Here is a 7,021-nt window from a genome sequence, read left to right on the forward strand (position 1 = left end):
GACAACCTCGTCGCCAACCACGACCTTGCGCGCGGGCATCTCGACACCTGAGAAGAACAACCGCTTACCTCCGCGGACTGGAAACAAACCCGCTTACCTCTGCAACCCTCAAACAAAACCGCTCACCTCTGGGACACGCAAACAAAGCCGCTTAAATGACTTTTTTACACATTTTGAGGTACAGGTATCAAAATGATCACTGAAAAATTCTCTTTCGAATGATACCCGCGTATCTCAAAATGTGTAAAAAAAGTCATTTAAGCGACTTTGTTTGCGTGTCCCAGAGGTGAGCGGTTTTGTTTGAGAGTTGCAGAGCTAAGCGGGTTTGTTTCCAGTCCGCGGAGGTAAGCGGTTGTTCTTCTCAGATGTCGATCTGCTGTGCGTCATTCGCAGGAGCGGCGGCGTGGTCCGCGAACGCGTCCTGGAATGTACGCTTGGCTTTGCTGGCGCACGACAGTGCGGGGCCGGGGGCTGACGATCCGTCGTCAATGGTGACGTACTCACATTTGACGATGGCGAGCGGCTGGACGCCTGGGACCGCCCGGACTGCGGGTGGTTCGACGATTGGGGTGGCTTGGGCCTGGGTGTAGCGGCCCTCGGCGTCTAGCCACGCATTGCGGCCGGGCGCCGGCGTTGTGAGGCGTCGCGGAGCAGCCGTAAGAGACAGATGGTGCAGATCATGATGGCAGCCGCGGCGTGTGAGGCGTGAGGCTGACCAAGATGAACTGAGGTGATGCAGCCGTGCAGAGGGTTTGCGGGCCGCCGGTGCGCCTAGAGGTGCGCTAAAGGGTGGGGGTTGGTTGTAGCAGACGACGGCTTGGTTCGTGTTACAATGTAGTGGGCATTCGTCATTTTCATGTTTCCCTGGTCTTTTCCTGGGGTCATTTACACACACCATGTGATAAGGCTCATGGCATTTTACACAGTAAATCATATGTGTAGTGGAGCCCTTGCAACCTTTTGGTGCTCCACAGTCTGTGGCATTTGCCCAGATCGAATATCACAAAAACAAAGGGTTTGACGTTCTTTCGCTTCTTATTTTTTTCTGACCAGGGGGCTGCTCGTCGTCGTTCTTCTCGTGGGCAGTGGCTGCTGCCCTGCCCCACCCCGCCCCGCTCTGCTCAGCCCGCTCCCCCCCACCCCGCCCTGCCCCGCCCCGCAGTCCTCTTCGTCGTCGTCGCTGTAATCGCTAAACTGCATGTGAACAGCCTTTTCAATTTGTGCAGAAGTCATACCGCCCTTCTCTAACATTTTCCCACGATACTTCTCCTTGGCAGCGTCCCTTTTCTGCAGAAGGGTCTGCCTCCGGCGCATGTAGCAGACATGGTCTATTGTTGTGACAGTTTTGCGGCACACGCCGAAGAAAGCCTCGCCGCACTTGTGCTTCACGCCGGGCTTGGCGTCACGCAGATTCTCAAACACACTACAGGTGGCGCAGATTTGTCACACAGCACAGAGAGGGCGTTTTCTTGTGTCTTTCAAAACAGACCTCGTTGAAGAACGTGCATTTACACGTGTCGCACACTTTCTGGTAGCCCAGTATCGCCGGACAGTCGCCGCCCTTCTGCAGACACTAACGACAATCTGTTGCACAAAACTGGTGCTCTTATGCTTGAAATCCGCAGCTACACTAATAGCGGTGCTAATAGTGGCAATAATAGCCTGCACCAATCATACCTTTAACACTAACAACAGAGTAGTGGTTGTCCTCCAAATATAAGTAAACGCGCTTGTTCGACTGCGGATTCCCCTCAAAAGCAAACTCTGTAGCGAGACGGTCGTTTATGAGAACAATATTGTAGTCTGGGCGGGCCCGCTGCAGGACCTGCAGCTCTGCAAGCCCGGCACCTCCCGAGGGGATGACCACCCCCGACTCCCTCTCCAGTATTCTCACTTCCGCACTAAAAGGCTCATCGTGTCGCGTTACTGCGGCAAACCTCTTCTTGCTGCTGCTGTATGCCCCACAGCAGCGTCCTCTAGCTCGCGCCAAGATGTGCTTAATCCCGCAAAGAGAGCTGCGTCCCCGCAAGCTACCAAATCGGCATCGTCCATCGATTCCCACATACCTGCCATATTTAATCAATGAGAAGACACAGAAATAAAAGACAAACAAGTGGACGCCTCCCTGCACGCGTGTGTATGTGTGTGTGTTATTTGTGTTTTTTTAAATCAATCTGAATTACATACAGGACATCAGGACACTCGCCACATAAATAAGAAATCTGAGTTCCTTCTCATGTCGTTTTTCGCAGCATTTTACTGGACTTTAATTACAGGTAATAAACGTGAATATTGATGTCACAATTCCAAAAAATTTCGTGGAGCATTTCCCTGATGATGACCCAATTATGGGTGTCGAGCCCCGAGGCCAAGGCCGGGCTACAAATATCCCGCACGCCATGCATGTAGCACAGACGGCTTAGTGCATACAGGCTCTCCCGGATAGCCCAGAGCGTGGGTATGTCTGTGTCATGCTTTTTGGTTACCAAATTAAATATTTGGCGACCATCTTGCCACCCTACTGCGACGCCACCCACCACAGCGCCAAAATCGGGTGTAGTAGACCCGAATGCTCGCTGCGCTGCAATGGCGTACGCACCGTACTGCCAGGTATGGGACTCACTCAAACGCCGAAAAATTCGGAATCAATCGGGTCCGAACTGGTGAAGGTAAACCTAATTCATGACCTAGGAGTATACAATATGTAATTTAGGACCAGTACAGTAAAACATAATATTTTTAAAAAATAAAACAAGAAACATTGCAGTTAAGAAGCATTGCGAAAGAAAAAAAATAACTATTGATTTAATTTGAAATATTTCGTCAGGCCGCAGGAGAATAAAAGAATTTAAAAAGTGAAACTATGAATCCGAGAGGCAAAACTAAAAAAACAACAACAGCAAAAAAACGAAACCAATGCAAGAAACAGAACAATTGGAACATAAATAGGCTCTGTCGGAGGAAGGAAAAGGGGGGGGGGGGAGGTTGTCAATGCCGTCGTTCACCAATAATCTTCGCGCTCTTGCCCCGCCCGTGCTCCTGTCTCCTGTAGCCCGTGGTGGCGGAGCCGGCGTGGATGACCTGACCCGCGGCGAACACTGGCGTCACCAGGAAGGCCAACCGCGGCGAAGGGCTGTCCCAGATGGCAGTAATGTTCAGCGCCTTAGTGGGGCGGCGTGTCGGCTGGGACTTCCTGCAGCGCCCGCGCCAGGGTGTTGCGCGCTGCTTGCAGGCGCTCCGTCGCGCGCCTGTTCTTGTCGGCTTCCTTGCGGTCCTCGTCGACAGTCGCTGGCCAAAGGTGGACGGGGTCGGATGGTCCCAGGTGCGCTTTCTCCCACGCGAGCTCGAAGTCCGAGTCTGGCGGCGAAGGCAAGTCCGGGGAAAGCGGAGAGACCGGCCGAGGGGCGGTCGTTCCGCTCAGGATGTCGTCGAGGGTGGTCTGGACCCTGGTGAGCAAGCATGCTAGCATGCCTTGGAAAGTTCAAGTAGCGGGATGTCCCGTACTTTGAACGGAACTTGGGATATGAAGAGTATGAATTCTGCTACGTTGTTATTCTTTCCAATTGATGTGGGGTGCGCTGCGGCTCTTGTTGTTGGGGGCAGGGGCATTGACACTTTGGTTATGGGGGGTGGCCGGGGATGGTGGGAGCGATGGAAAGTGCCTCAGCGAAAGTGGGGGAGGGGGTGGCAGGGCCGCTGGAACGCTTTTGGATTTTAGCCGTCTTGTCACCTGTCGGCTTCGTCTGGCCCGTAGTTACAGTTTCCAGATGTGCAGGCGCTGGCGAGCCAGCGAGTCAGGCAATGGCACACCGATACTCGTGGAAGGCCGAGTACCTTGTGCGCACAGTATAGGAGGCCTGTGTGTGTGCCTCTCGACAGAACAGCGCCAGCTAAGACCGAGAAGTTGTTCAAACTCTTGAAACGTGAGCGTCACTCCATGCCCTTGACTATTTTCAATCGACACACACGGGAGCATCCCCTGTCCAAGTCTACCCTAATCACAACCCTTTTTGATTTGGACGCGTTGAGAGGTACGGTCATGTCCAAAAGAGCCGTGTAGTGTGGCTTCTTCTTCTTGACTACTGCCGAGTTCAGGACTACACTGTGGCACCACCTGGTGGCCTCAGTGTACCATCGGTAACCATCCGTACCTGGTGTCAGTGGTGAGGTTCGAAACATAGTTTGCTGCGAGTCGGTCGATGAAGTGGCCGAATCCGGTGACAGGGATGACGAACACGATGACGGCAAGGATTCCCCAGCAGGTGGCGAGTGGGTCTCCCTCGCAGAGGGCTCGATACAGCTGGGTTTTGCTTCGCCGAGAAAAAGGGGAGTCAGCAGGCGACGTGGAACCTCCCTCATCGGGGTCTGGCATAGAGACTCGGACACTGGGCGTTTTCGGTCCTCCTCCTGGGAGAACAGAGAACAGATACTATGAGTCCTATGATGCAGTTTTTTTTACGTAAAGAAAAGCTCAACGGTTACCTTATCACGTCAATGACGGTGCCCGCAATAATTGGGCTTACAGTATGAAACTTTACATCCTGGGTACCCAGTATTATCAATGCGTTCTGTTCCAGGGTGGCTAGATATCTGTGGAGAATAATGCGGGCTTGGGCCGTCGTGTAAGCAGCAATGACCACGTTTGTGCTGGGACTTGTTCGTACGGCGCTCTTCCTGGCCTCGTACGAAACCAACTCTGTGTGCTCATTGATGGGAAAAATGCTGTTCATCTGGAGGGCCTTATCAATGAGCAGGTCGTAGTGCTTGTCCACAGCCGTCACCATAACATGCTTGGTAAGGTTAGGTTTCTGACCGAATTTCCCCCAGAGGCTGTTCAACGTGAGTTTCGACAGCGAGTGCTTACCCGGGTTGTGTGCGATACAGTCGGCGTCCAGCATCACGCCGTTCGCCGCCTATGCCTCAACAAAGCCTTTTTTCTTCTCGTTGGTGTCGCACTGCTCTGCTGGCCAGCCACTCGCCTCCAATTTCAGCTTGAGAGAAGCATTCACATACTCTGAATACATGCCGAGCTTCTCCTCACACAGAGGGTCCTTATTGGTTGGATCATAGCGAGTCCATCGGTCATACACCCACACCTCTTGGGTCTGGACAAGCGTGTACCCGTTTTCAAGGGCGTAGCTGACCTCCTACGCAACCAATGTGCCCTTCAACTGTCTTTGGGCATGGGTGCGGGGATAACCCTCAGGCCTCCCGAAGAGACACTCTACGGCACAAGCGTAGCACAGAACAAACATCAATTTGTTGTGTAATTTAAGGGGTAAAATGAGGTGATAGAGGTTCTGCGGAGGAAGCACGACTCACTTGATGAAACCGTGAAAGTCTTTGCGAAAAATTAGCCAGAACACGACGAGGCTTACCAAAAGGGTACAGGCCTGTTTTGTTCACATATGGGTAGAGTGAGCAGATATCGGCATAGTAGATCATCTCATCGGGACCAGCAGCACAGTACAACTTGGTATTATTGGTCCTGCCCCCATAAAAGGCCTCTCTGGGACCAAAGGATCTTCCAGAGCAGCAGGATGGGCCTCGACAAACGCACACACCTCGGCGTCCATCTGCTTCTGCCGTTTCCACTCACATTCCCACATGAACGGGGATGTTATGATTGGACTTTTTCTTAAACTCTTCCGGATTTTGGTTCCACACACACCCGGCTGCCACGGCGTGAGCTCCCCCTCCCGCCCAGACCCCTCCCGCACACCCTGGGGACCCACCTGGGAGGCCCCGCTGGGCTCTGCCTCGCCGGACAGCCTTCCCGCACCGGCCGTGTCTACACTGCTAGAAGCGCACTCAGTATCAGAGGCTCTGCCATCCCAAGAGCCGTCCATTAATTTAGCTTCAGCCGCAAATATGTTTTCAAGCGTCTCTTCTTCCAACGATTGCCATAACCCATCCCTGATTCACAAAAATATGAAAGAAAACTTATTTGATGCCTGTGTGTGTGTGCGTGCATACACATTATCTGTAACATACGTACACTGTCAGGACAACGACGAGAACAAATAGAACGCAAAGCTCACATTTAGGCATATTTATTATCATTAATCACAAATGGTAAACGTGAATATTTATCGGACAATTAGAAAACAAATCGTGTAATATTTGTCTTATTGACTACCACTTTTGTTGATCGAGACCCGTTGCCAGGACCGGGGTAGCCACATCATTAACATTATATTTTAAACACAAATCTCGCAACACAAGCAGTGATTGGCGGATGGGCCACAAGGTTGGAAGGTCCGTATGGTGTTTCTTTGTTACTAAGTAAAATATTTTGCCGCCATCCTGAAATCCGACAGCCACTCGTGGCCCTTCGGCACGGGCGAAGGTGGCCGAAGGCGCCCGCTTGCTGGCTCCCGCAGTGGTGGGGAAACTCGGGGGCAGCGAGCAGCGCGGCTGCCGCGGTGGGTGCCACTACCCGCGCGCCCTCTGGTGGCGGGCGCGCGGCGCGCGAAGCTTGGTGTGCGAAGGGTTTTGCACGATAGGAATACATCTACTTTGCTTTCCGAATATACTTGATTAAATAAAATGGCATAGTGGTGAAAATTAGTGTCCGTGACTTGCATCGCAATGAAAAGCACGCTATTCCCAATTAACAATTTATGCAATAAGTGCAATGCTGCGATAAAATGTACTGCTCCGATTCTATGCGTAAAACGCTCCCGTTCAACTAAGGCTATGTAAAGCCGTCCCTCCAAAAAAGAAAGGGAACAAGCCTGTGGCACCGGGGGCGGCGTGACGCAGCTCTAAGCTAAAGTAAGACTTTTCTTGCAAAAAGAACTCTAATTGAGACAAAGGTCGGCCACACGCCGAACTAATGAACACTAAACGAATTTTAACGTTAACATCTAATAAGCATTGGTTGCTCGAAAAGAAAGGCATACTGCTTTTAGATGCAACTGCAATAAAGACGTATTAGAAATTAGACACTAAAAATAGAAAGACGCGGCTGAGGGAAAAGGGGGCCTACAATGGAAGAAAGGAAAGAAAATATTTTCGA

The sequence above is a fragment of the Frankliniella occidentalis genome, unplaced genomic scaffold (assembly GCF_000697945.3).
Source record: "Frankliniella occidentalis isolate FOCC.00 unplaced genomic scaffold, Focc_3.1 Scaffold195, whole genome shotgun sequence".
NCBI lineage: Eukaryota > Metazoa > Arthropoda > Insecta > Thysanoptera > Thripidae > Frankliniella > Frankliniella occidentalis.